Raw genomic sequence first — 12,500 nt, forward strand, 5'->3', positions numbered from 1 at the left:
AAGCACTGCGGTGTGCCGTGCGTAGGGACGGGCGCGCGTGCCACATGCCGCCGAAATATGGGTGTCGGAGAAAACAGAGTGCCGCGCGTAACGAGGGGCGCGCGTGTTACAGAGAGATATGCCCAAACGCATGAAAGTGTACGCAGGTGTCCTAAGGCAGTTTTTTTTTTTTTTCCTCATTTTGATGTCGCCCCGGCTGACGTGGTTTTCGTTTTTCCGTGCCGCCCCGGCTGACGCGGTTTTCGTTTTTCCGTGCCGCCCCGGCTGACGCAGTTTTTGCGCCGCCCCGGCTGACGCGGTTTTCGCGCCGCCCCGGCTGACGCGGTTCCGACTTTGCACTTTTTGGCTCACCCCGGCTGGCGGCCCACTCACTCGATCGCCAGGTCTGTTTGCCCCGGTGGTTCCACCGCCAGGCTTAAGCGCGAACTTTTTTTGTTTGTTTTCTTTTGATTAAGCGCAAGCTTTTTTCTTTGTTTTCTTTTGATTAAGCGCGGGCTTTTTTCTTTGTTTTTTTTGCATTCGCCCCGGCAGACGCGGTTTTTGCGCCGCCCCGGCTGACGCGGTTTTTGCCGCCCCGGCTGACGCAGTTCGGACTTAGCACTTTTCGGCTGTGCCTGGCTGGCGGCCCACTCACTCGATCGCCATGTCTGTTTGCCACAGTTTTCCCGGTGGTGCCGCACCCGGGCTCGCCCCGGCTGACGCGGTTTCGTGCCGCCCCGGCAGACGCGGTTTTCGCGCCGCCCCGGCTGACGCGGTTTCGTGCCGCCCCGGCAGACGCGGTTTTTTGCCGCCCCGGCTGACGCAGTTCGGACTTGGCACTTTTTGGCTGAGCCTTGCTGGCGGCCCACTCACTCGATCGCCATGTCTGTTTGCCACAGTTTTCCCGGTGGTGCCGCACCCGGGCTCGCCCCGGCAGACGCGTTTTTTTTTTCTTTCGCCCCGGCTGACGCAGTTTTCGCGCCGCCCCGGCAGACGCGGTTTTCGCGCCGCCCCGGCAGACGCGGTTTTTTGCGCCGCCCCGGCTGACGCAGTTCGGACTTGGCACTTTTTGGCTGAGCCTGGCTGGCGGCCCACTCACTCGATCGCCATGTCTGTTTGCCACAGTTTTCCCGGTGGTGCCGCACCCGGGCTCGCCCCGGCTGACGCAGTTTTCGCGCCGCCCCGGCTGACGCGGTTTCGTGCCGCCCCGGCAGACGCGGTTTTTTGCGCCGCCCCGGCTGACGCGGTTTTTTGCCGCCCCGGCTGACGCAGTTCGGACTTGGCACTTTTCGGCTGTGCCTGGCTGGCGGCCCACTCACTCGATCGCCATGTCTGTTTGCCACAGTTTTCCCGGTGGTGCCGCACCCGGGCTCGCCCCGGCAGACGCGTTTTTTTTTTTTTCTTTCGCCCCGGCTGACGCAGTTTTCGCGCCGCCCCGGCTGACGCGGTTTCGTGCCGCCCCGGCAGACGCGGTTTTTTGCGCCGCCCCGGCTGACGCGGTTTTTGCCGCCCCGGCTGACGCAGTTCGGACTTAGCACTTTTTGGCTGAGCCTGGCTGGTGGCCCACTCACTCGATCGCCATGTCTGTTAGCCACAGTTTTCCCGGTGGTGCCGCACCCGGGCTCGCCCCGGCTGACGCAGTTTTCGCGCCGCCCCGGCTGACGCGGTTTCGTGCCGCCCCGGCAGACGCGGTTTTCGCGCCGCCCCGGCTGACGCGGTTTTTGCCGCCCCGGCTGACGCAGTTCGGACTTAGCACTTTTCGGCTGTGCCTGGCTGGCGGCCCACTCACTCGATCGCCATGTCTGTTTGCCACAGTTTTCCCGGTGGTGCCGCACCCGGGCTCGCCCCGGCTGACGCAGTTTTCGCGCCGCCCCGGCTGACGCGGTTTCGTGCCGCCCCGGCAGACGCGGTTTTCGCGCCGCCCCGGCTGACGCGGTTTCGTGCCGCCCCGGCAGACGCGGTTTTTTGCCGCCCCAGCTGACGCAGTTCGGACTTAGCACTTTTTGGCTGAGCCTTGCTGGCGGCCCACTCACTCGATCGCCATGTCTGTTTGCCACAGTTTTCCCGGTGGTGCCGCACCCGGGCTCGCCCCGGCAGACGCGTTTTTTTTTTTCTTTCGCCCCGGCTGACGCAGTTTTCGCGCCGCCCCGGCAGACGCGGTTTTCGCGCCGCCCCGGCAGACGCGGTTTTTTGCGCCGCCCCGGCTGACGCGGTTTTTTGCCGCCCCGGCTGACGCAGTTCGGACTTGGCACTTTTTGGCTGAGCCTGGCTGGCGGCCCACTCACTCGATCGCCATGTCTGTTTGCCACAGTTTTCCCGGTGGTGCCGCACCCGGGCTCGCCCTGGCTGACGCAGTTTTCGCGCCGCCCCGGCTGACGCGGTTTCGTGCCGCCCCGGCAGACGCGGTTTTTTGCGCCGCCCCGGCTGACGCGGTTTTTTGCCGCCCCGGCTGACACGGTTCGGACTTTGCACTTTTCGGCTGTGCCTGGCTGGCGGCCCACTCACTCGATCGCCATGTCTGTTTGCCACAGTTTTCCCGGTGGTGCCGCACCCGGGCTCGCCCCGGCAGACGCGTTTTTTTTTTTTTTCTTTCGCCCCGGCTGACGCAGTTTTCGCGCCGCCCCGGCTGACGCGGTTTCGTGCCGCCCCGGCAGACGCGGTTTTTTGCGCCGCCCCGGCTGACGTGGTTTTTGCCGCCCCGGCTGACGCAGTTCGGACTTTGCACTTTTTGGCTGAGCCTGGCTGGCGGCCCACTCACTCGATCGCCATGTCTGTTTGCCACAGTTTTCCCGGTGGTGCCGCACCCGGGCTCGCCCCGGCAGACGCGTTTTTTTTTTTTCCTTCGCCCCGGCAGACGTGGTTCCCCCCCCCCCTCCGTCTTTCTTTTTGTTTTTTTTTTTCGCCGCGGCTGAAGTGGATTTTTCGGTGCCTCGACGCCCCGGTAGTCGCGGTTTTTCCGTTTCCGCACGGCCCCGGCTGACGCTGCTCGGTCACAGTCGCCTTTTGTGGTGATTGCAGACTTCTTGAGCGCGGGTGTTTTTTTTTTTTGTTGTTGTTGTTGTTTTATTACGCATTCGCTCCAGCAGACGCTGTTTAGACTTTTTGTTTCCTCTTTTATCCTGCGACGAGGTGACGAGGTTTATTCGGTGCCCCGCCGCCCCGGCTGAAGTGATTTTTCCTGTCCCGTGCCGCCCCGGCTGACGCGGTTGGGACTTCGCGTTTGTTCGGCCGCCACGGGTTTTGGCGCACTCGCTCGGTTGCTTGTTGTTGCCACTTGTTGCGAACCCAGGTTTCTTGAGCGAGCGCGGGCGTTTTTTCTTCCTTTCTTTCTTTGTTCTATGTGTTAGCGAATCGGCCTTTAATATCACACGAGGACTCACAACCAACAATTTTCAGTTTGAAGTGTAAAAAATCTGCAGGTGTTGACGTAACTGACTTGCCCCGTACCCTTGAGTACATCCATGAAGTTCTCGTAGTACTACTAAATCGCATTATTCCAAGTGGAGAAATTCCCATAAACTTGCAAACCTCTACACGAAAATCGGTGCGCGTGATAAAGTTGAAAATTATCGTCCGATATCAAATGTGCCTTCTATAACACAAATTCTAGGAAAAAAAAAAAAAAAAACACTTGTTCGCCGTTTTCTGCGCCGTGACTGGCAGCACTCCGGCGAAGCGAAACGGGGTCGATTCGAGCACGATATCGGCGTCTTTCGACGTGCTCGCCGGCGACCGTCGCACGAGTACGTCGCACGAGCGCGTCTGCCGGGGCGCCGTTTGCGAAGCCGACGCAAAAGTGGGAACCGCCGCTCGGATGATCGCCGCTTTCGGCAGAGTGAGTGTTGGCACTCCGGGGAAGCGAAACAGCGTGAATGCGCCCACGAAATCGGCGTATTTTGAAGTGCCCGCCGGCGACCGTCGCACGAGTACGGTAAACCGCGTCAGCCGGGGCGTAGTTCGGGACGCCGACGAAAAAGTGGGAAGCGCAACTCGGATCTTCGCCGTTTTTGCAGGAGTGAGTGGCGGCCCTCCTGCGAGACCAAGAAGCATCGATTCGTGCACGAATTCGGCGCCTTTCGACGTGATCGCCGGCGACCGTCGCTCGAGTAGGGCAAACCGCGTCTGCCGGGGCGGGCTTCGGGACGCCGATGCGAAAGTGGGAAACGCTGCTCGGATGTTCGCCGTTTTTGGCCGAGTGAGTGCTGGCACACGGGCGAAGCCAAACGGGGCCGATTACGGCACGATATCGGCGTCTTTCGACGTGCCCGCCGGCGACCGTCGCACGAGTACGGTAAACCGCGTCAGCCCGGGCGGAGTTCGGGACGCCGATGCGAAAGTGGAGAACGCCGCTCGGATCTTCGCCGTTTTTGGAGGAGTGAGTGGCGGCACTCCGGAGAAGCCAAGGAGCGCCAATTAGCGCACGATATCGGCGTCTTTCGACGCGCTCGCCGGCGACCGTCGCACGAGTAGGGCAAACCGCGTCTGCCGGGGCGGGGTTTACGACGCCGACGCAAAAGTGGGAACCGCCGCTCGGATGTTGGCCGTTTTTGGCAGAGTGAGTGCTGGCACTCCGGCGACGCGAAAGAGCGCGAATGCGCCCACGAAAGTGGCGTATTTGGACGTGCGTGACGGCGACCGCTGCAGGAGTACGAAAAACCACGTCAGCCGGGGCGAGCGACACACGGCGGTCTGGGTGCTTATCGCTGCTATTATAGGGGCACCCCGGCAGACGCAGAAAAAAAAAAAAAAATTTTCGACCTTCTTTTTTGCTGGTCGAGCTCGGGTAACCCAGGTCGCAATGGGAGCCGCGCACGAAAGCGGCGTCGCGAGACGCGTTCGCGGTCGCTAGTCGCACGAGCTCGGCAACCGCGTCAGCCGGCGCGGAGTTCGGGATGCCGACGGCTAAGTGGGTACCGCTGCTCGGATGTTCGCCGTTTTTGGCCGAGTGAGTGCTGGCACTCCGGTGAAGCCAAGGAGCGCCAATTCGTGCACGATATCGGCGTCTTTCGACGTGCCCGCCGGCCACCGCCGCACGAGTACGGCAAACCGCGTCTGCCGGGGCGGGGTTCGCGACGCGTACGCAATAGTGGGAACCGTCGCTCGGATGTTCGTCGTCTTTGGCCGAGCGAGTGCTGGCACTCCGGCGAAGCGAAACGGGGCCGATTCGGGCACGATATCGGCGTATTTCGACGTGCTCGCCGGCGACCGTCGCACGAGTACGGCAAAGCGCGTCTGCCGGGGCGAGGTTTGCGACGCCGACGAAAAAGTGGGAAGCGCCGCTCGGATCTTCGCCGTTTTTGCAGGAGTGAGTGGCGGCCCTCCTGCGAGACCAAGAAGCATCGACTCGCGCACGATATCGGTGTCTTTCGACGTGCCCGCCGGCCACCGCCGCACGAGTACGGCAAACCGCGTATGCCGGGGCGGGGTTGGCGACGCCGACGCAAAAGTGGGAACCGCCACTAGGATGTTCGCCGTTTTTGGCAGAGTGAGTGCTGGCACTCCGGCGAAGCGAAAGAGCGCGAATGCGCCCACGAAAGTGGCGTGTTTGGACGTGCTTGACGACGACCACCGCAGGAAAACGAAAAACCACGTCAGCCGGGGCGAGCGACCCATGGCGGTCTGGGTGCTTATCGCTGCTATTATAGGGGCACCCCGGCAGACGCAAAAAAAAAAAAAAAATTTTTTTCGACATTCTTTTTTGCTCGTCGACCTCGGGTGACCCAGGTCGCAGTGGGAGCCGCGCACGAAAGCGGCGTCGCGAGACGGCTTCGCGGTCGCTAGTCGCACGAGCTCGGCAACCGCGTCTGCCGGGGCGCAGTTCGGGACGCCGACGGCTAAGTGGGAACCGCCGCTCGGATGTTCGCCGTTTGTGGCCGAGTGAGTGCTGGCACTCCGGCGAAGCCAAACGGGGCCGATTCCGGCACGATATCGGCGTCTTTCTACGTGCTCGCCGGCGACCGTCGCACGAGTACGGCAAAGTGCGTCTGCCGGGGCGGGGTTTGCGACGCGTACGCAATAGTGAGAACCGTCGCTCGGATGTTCGTCGTCTTTCGCCGAGCCAGTGCTGGCAATCCGGCGAAGCCGAACGGAGCCGATTCGGGCACGATATCGGCGTCTTTCCACGTGCTCGCCGGCGACCGTCGCACGAGTACGGTAAACCGCGTCAGCCGGGGCGGAGTTCGGGACGCCGATGCGAAAGTGGGAAGCGCCGCTCGGATCTTCGCCGTTTTTGGAGGAGTCAGTGGCGGCACTCCGGTGAAGCCAAGGTGCGCCAATTCGCGCACGATATCGGCGTCTTTCGACGTGCCCGCCGGCCACCGTCGCACGAGTACGGCAAACCTCGTCTGCCGGGGCGGGGTTTGCGACGCCGACGCAAAAGTGGGAACCGCCGCTCGGATGTTCGCCGTTTTTGGCAGAGTGAGTGCTGGCACTCCGGCGAAGCGAAAGAGCGCGAATGCGCCCACGAAAGTGGCGTGTTTGGACGTGCTTGACGACGACCACCGCAGGAAAACGAAAAACCACGTCAGCCGGGGCGAGCGACCCATGGCGGTCTGGGTGCTTATCGCTGCTATTATAGGGGCACCCCGGCAGACGCAAAAAAAAAAAAATTTTTTTCGACATTCTTTTTTGCTCGTCGACCTCGGGTGACCCAGGTCGCAGTGGGAGCCGCGCACGAAAGCGGCGTCGCGAGACGGCTTCGCGGTCGCTAGTCGCACGAGCTCGGCAACCGCGTCTGCCGGGGCGGAGTTCGGGACGCCGACGGCTAAGTGGGAACCGCCGCTCGGATGTTCGCCGTTTGTGGCCGAGTGAGTGCTGGCACTCCGGCGAAGCCAAACGGGGCCGATTCCGGCACGATATCGGCGTCTTTCTACGTGCTCGCCGGCGACCGTCGCACGAGTACGGCAAAGTGCGTCTGCCGGGGCGGGGTTTGCGACGCGTACGCAATAGTGAGAACCGTCGCTCGGATGTTCGTCGTCTTTCGCCGAGCCAGTGCTGGCACTCCGGCGAAGCCGAACGGAGCCGATTCGGGCACGATATCGGCGTCTTTCCACGTGCTCGCCGGCGACCGTCGCACGAGTACGGTAAACCGCGTCAGCCGGGGCGGAGTTCGGGACGCCGATGCGAAAGTGGGAAGCGCCGCTCGGATCTTCGCCGTTTTTGGAGGAGTCAGTGGCGGCACTCCGGTGAAGCCAAGGTGCGCCAATTCGCGCACGATATCGGCGTCTTTCGACGTGCCCGCCGGCCACCGTCGCACGAGTACGGCAAACCTCGTCTGCCGGGGCGGGGTTTGCGACGCCGACGCAAAAGTGGGAACCGCCGCTCGGATGTTCGCCGTTTTTGGCAGAGTGAGTGCTGGCACTCCGGCGAAGCGAAAGAGCGTGAATGCGCCCACGAAAGTAGCGTATTTGGACGTGCTTGACGGCGACCGCCGCAGGAGTACGAAAAACCACGTCAGCCGGGGCGAGCGACCCACGGCGGTCTGGGTGCTTATCGCTGCTATTATAGGGGCACCCCGGCAGACGCAGAAAGAAAAAAAAAATGGGGACATGGCGTGCGTCACCGTGCGGCTTCGCAGCGTTGCCGAAGTCGCCGAGCCCTTCGACTGAGCCGAACGGCGGACAGGGAACGTTGGTCGGCCGTTCTAACCTGTCGGTGCCACGCCGAGACGTCGTTAAGGAAAACCGCGTCGTGGGCCTCTACGACGCCGTCGAGTCGTTGTACGTTTGGTGTCCAGCGTGTCGGCGGCGAGTAGCGGACACGTCGTTCACGACTTCGGTCTTTCGCAGTCGACGCGAACTTGCGGAGAGTCGTGGTGCCTCACGTTTTCGGCAGAAACCGCGGCGGAATTTTCCCGTGCGTGCGCGCACGACCTCGGTGCTGTGCCGTCAGCGTAGTGTTGCACAAACTCGTGGCCTACCCAAGGTGCGGTACGTTTGCGGCCGTATCCTCGGTGGGAATTTCGTGAGTAGGGTCGCAAATTCTACGACCTCGGCGGGTTTGAGAGCGACGTAGACTTGTGGCACGCTCAACATGCCACACGTTTCGGGGCACACCCGCGGTGAAATTTTCTCGAGTACGCTCGTATTAGGGCCCAAGGAGGTCTGGGTACTTATCGCTGCTATTATGTGGGGGTTCTCGTGAGCGGCGTACGCGAAAGCGACCGGGTGTCTGATATGCGGCGGGCTTCGGCCTCGTCAAGCGTGTCCTCGGGTCTGCTCCAGGGGAATCCACGGCAGTCGTCTGCAGCCTCATCCGCTTGATGCGTTAGGGGCTGGTTGTCGGACGGTGCCGTTTTACCACGATATCGAGGTGTGTTCCGTGTCGTCCTCGGGCGATTCAGATGCGAAAGCGCCGAAGACGCGGGCGTGACCCGTCGTCTGGCGGCTTTGCAGTCTCGGCTCCGTTGCTAGTTCCGGCCGGTCCACCGACAGTGCAGCGGGCTTGGGCAACCCGCACGGCGCGACCGAGTCGATGCAACGAAAAAGAGCGAGCATGAACGTGCTTCTTGCCGCACGGCTCCCACTCGTCTTTCGGGAAGGTTGTGCCGTAGCGAGCTCGAACGCCGTCATCTCGGAGTGCAAAATAAGCGTGTTGGGGCGCCTGAAGGTGGCCTCCGCCGCACACAGACTGCGTCCGGCCCGCCGAGGGCGAGGACGGACGCGCAGTCGAACGATTACCTGGTTGATCCTGCCAGTAATCATATGCTTGTCTCAAAGATTAAGCCATGCATGTCTAAGTACATGCCGAAATAAGGCGAAACCGCGAATGGCTCATTAAATCAGTTATGGTTCCTTAGATCGTTTCTTCCTACTTGGATAACTGTGGCAATTCTAGAGCTAATACATGCAGTGAGCCTGGAGCCCTTTGGGTAACGGGTGCTTTTATTAGACCAAGATCGATCGGGTTTCGGCCCGTATTGTGTGGTGACTCTGGATAACTTTGTGCTGATCGCATGGCCACGAGCCGGCGACGTTTCTTTCAAGTGTCTGCCTTATCAACTTTCGATGGTAGGTTACTTGCTTACCATGGTTGTTACGGGTAACGGAGAATCAGGGTTCGATTCCGGAGAGGGAGCCTGAGAAACGGCTACCACATCCAAGGAAGGCAGCAGGCGCGCAAATTACCCACTCCCGGCACGGGGAGGTAGTGACGAAAAATAACAATACGGGACTCTTTTGAGACCCCGTAATTGAAATGAGTACACTCTAAATCCTTTAACGAGGATCAATTGGAGGGCAAGTCTGGTGCCAGCAGCCGCGGTAATTCCAGCTCCAATAGCGTATACTAAAGCTGCTGCGGTTAAAAAGCTCGTAGTTGGATCTCAGTTCCAGACGAGTAGTGCATCTACCCGATGCGACGGCTCGGACTGAACATCATGCCGGTTCTTTCTTGGTGCACTTCATTGTGTGCCTCGAGATGGCCGGTGCTTTTACTTTGAAAAAATTAGAGTGCTCAACGCAGGCGAGTCGCCTGAATAAACTTGCATGGAATAATAGAACAAGACCTCGTTTCTGTTCTGTTGGTTTTTGGAATACGAGGTAATGATTAAGAGGGACGGACGGGGGCATTCGTATTGCGGCGCTAGAGGTGAAATTCTTGGACCGTCGCAAGACGAACTACTGCGAAAGCATTTGCCAAGAATGTTTTCATTGATCAAGAAAGAAAGTCAGAGGTTCGAAGGCGATCAGATACCGCCCTAGTTCTGACCATAAACGATGCCAACCAGCGATCCGCCTGAGTTACTCAAATGACTCGGCGGGCAGCTTCCGGGAAACCAAAGTATTTGGGTTCCGGGGGAAGTATGGTTGCAAAGCTGAAACTTAAAGGAATTGACGGAAGGGCACCACCAGGAGTGGAGCCTGCGGCTTAATTTGACTCAACACGGGAAAACTTACCCGGCCCGGACACTGGGAGGATTGACAGATTGAGAGCTCTTTCTTGATTCGGTGGATGGTGGTGCATGGCCGTTCTTAGTTGGTGGAGCGATTTGTCTGGTTAATTCCGATAACGAACGAGACTCTAGCCTATTAAATAGGTGCGGGGTTCCCAGCACCTTACAACCTTCTTAGAGGGACAAGCGGCTCCTAGCCGCACGAAACAGAGCAATAACAGGTCTGTGATGCCCTTAGATGTCCGGGGCCGCACGCGCGCTACACTGAAGGAAGCAGCGTGTCTTTATCCCTGTCTGAAAAGACTGGGTAACCCGTGGAACTTCTTTCGTGATTGGGATAGGGGCTTGCAATTGTTCCCCTTGAACGAGGAATTCCCAGTAAGCGCGAGTCATAAGCTCGCGTTGATTACGTCCCTGCCCTTTGTACACACCGCCCGTCGCTACTACCGATTGAATGATTTAGTGAGGTCTTCGGACCGATGTCCGGCGCGGCCTTTCGGTTGCGCCGGTCTGTTGGAAAGATGACCAAACTTGATCATTTAGAGGAAGTAAAAGTCGTAACAAGGTTTCCGTAGGTGAACCTGCGGAAGGATCATTAACGGATTGTGAAGGGTGAGCGCCTCAGCTGCGTCTGCGCCCGACACTTTCTGCCGCTGACCCCGTTTGGACGCGGGGTCGGCTTTTCCCCACGGGGCTGCCTGAATGTGGAGCGGCACCCCGTGACAAATTGTTGCGCCCAGCGGACGCCAACACCGCGACCTTGGACGGTCGGCCAGGTGGCGGACGCGGGTACAAACGGCGCAACGCACTCATAGGTCGGCTTTCGACCCGCCACTGCACCGTGGCTCGAAGCGCTCGAAATGCGCGACCCGACCGCTGCGGGACCGCCTAGTACTGTAAACAGGAGCGGCGGAGCGCGAACGGCGAGTCGTGGTTACGTCGGTAGAAGGCGAGGCTGCGCGTTCCCGAAACGCCAGCCGAGTGCCCTCCCGACCGTTCGAGCGTGCAAGAACGAGACCCGACAATCGCGCGGCGACTGCCAAGTACGAGAGGAACGGCACAAGCGTCGGCGGTCGGTCAAGGAACTGGCGATGTGACGGGTCCGCTGTGCACCAGTGCATACCGTCCCGCCGTCCGCGGCAAGCGCCTCCGCGTCCTCGGGTGACAGAGGCTGCCGGTCGGTTCTTGCAGGCGAGGGATCTCGCTGGCACCGGTTCGCGTTGACGCGCGGCCGGTCATGGCACGGCGATGCGACGGCCGAGGTGCGCAGTACTCGATGGAGGAACCGCACGCTCCGATGACCGTCCCGCCCTCCGCGGCGTATGCGTACCGACCGTAATGGTTGCAGCAGCGCCGGCCGGCTTTTGAATTCGCCACACGAAACACGGTGCGAGATCGCGGTTAGGGGAGCGTCGACGTTGCCAGGCGTTTTGCTTGCTGCCGAGGGAAAGGCGGCACGGCCACGTCGCGCTCGTCGCGATTAGCGGGTCTGCGCGCTTTGGGAAGGTGCCGCAACGACTTGCCGAAAGAGGAAGCACGGAAGAACGAGGGACTTGGACGTCCCGACAATTGAACGCACTTGCGGCCAGGCCCTTGCTGGCTTCGTTCTTCCGCCTCGAGTAGGCTCGTACGCGGCTCCGGCGCCGAAAGTGGTCCTTGGCACCGACTTCGGTGGACGTGGGAAGTGCCGCGCAAGTACGGCGCGCCTGGCTCCACCTGTTGGCTAAAGTAGGCAGCCGGATCGGCATTTTGGTGTGCGGTGGCAAACCGTGGATGCGAAAAAAGCTTGTGCGATTTCGTGGAACAAAAAGCGGGGGTCCCCCTTTTTATGCGGAGGAGACCGACCCGCCCGCCGTGGTGAACCGCGACGCCACGGTAAAAACGGGAGAGGCTTGTCGATGGGACCGTGCATCCCGCGCTCCACGGAGGCCGGGAGGCGGCCGCCCGAGGAAATGTGTAGCCGTCGAGGCCCGCATCTGCGTGCACTCTTATCCAAATGGGTGTACCGCAGGCATTTTCTGGTTAGGCGGGCCAATGAGAGCGAGCACACAACGATACCTACGGGTCCGGCTTGGAGAACCGGCTTCGACGCCTCCCGAGTATTTATAGAGGGGTGGACCACGAAAGCACTCGCAAGTAGCGGAAGCGAAACGCCGTCCGAAACACACCGTTTGCTCGATTTGCGGCAGCCGAAAAAGGCGCGGCAGAGTTTTGGAGTCCAAGCGTGCGCTGAAAAGCGCCCTTCTTGGCCACTGTTTGGCCGAGTGCCAGAAACGTTTGGTTTTGACTGTACGGAATTGAACAAACACTTTTTCACGACTCTAAGCGGTGGATCACTCGGTTCTCGGGTCGATGAAGAACGCAGCCAGCTGCGAGACTTGGTGTGAATTGCAGGACACACTGAGCACTGATTCTTTGAACGCACATTGCGGCCTTGGGTCTTCCCTTGGCTTCGTCTGTCTGAGGGTCGGATCACATATCAAGAGAGCCTTCGGCGCACAAGGGAACGTGAGCCGTCGACTCGTTTTGACCGCGTCGGCAACACGGACAGCACGCTGAACACCTCACAGCGAGCGCCAACAGCGGCCACTCAAGGGCGAGACGGTGGCGACCGTCGTGCCAGAGCCCA

General features: G+C 60.6%; 2 non-coding genes across 2 annotated transcripts; both read left to right on the plus strand.

Annotated features, from left to right (window-relative positions):
- Window positions 1-8,654: 8,654 nt before the first annotated feature.
- LOC142793624 (small subunit ribosomal RNA) lies at window positions 8,655-10,469 on the plus strand. The gene has a single exon (XR_012891691.1). It is a non-coding gene; the product is annotated as a small subunit ribosomal RNA (ribosomal RNA).
- Window positions 10,470-12,188: 1,719 nt separating this feature from the next.
- LOC142793629 (5.8S ribosomal RNA) lies at window positions 12,189-12,341 on the plus strand. The gene has a single exon (XR_012891696.1). It is a non-coding gene; the product is annotated as a 5.8S ribosomal RNA (ribosomal RNA).
- Window positions 12,342-12,500: the final 159 nt, after the last annotated feature.

Source organism: Rhipicephalus microplus, unplaced genomic scaffold (genome assembly GCF_043290135.1).
Source record: "Rhipicephalus microplus isolate Deutch F79 unplaced genomic scaffold, USDA_Rmic scaffold_314, whole genome shotgun sequence".
NCBI lineage: Eukaryota > Metazoa > Arthropoda > Arachnida > Ixodida > Ixodidae > Rhipicephalus > Rhipicephalus microplus.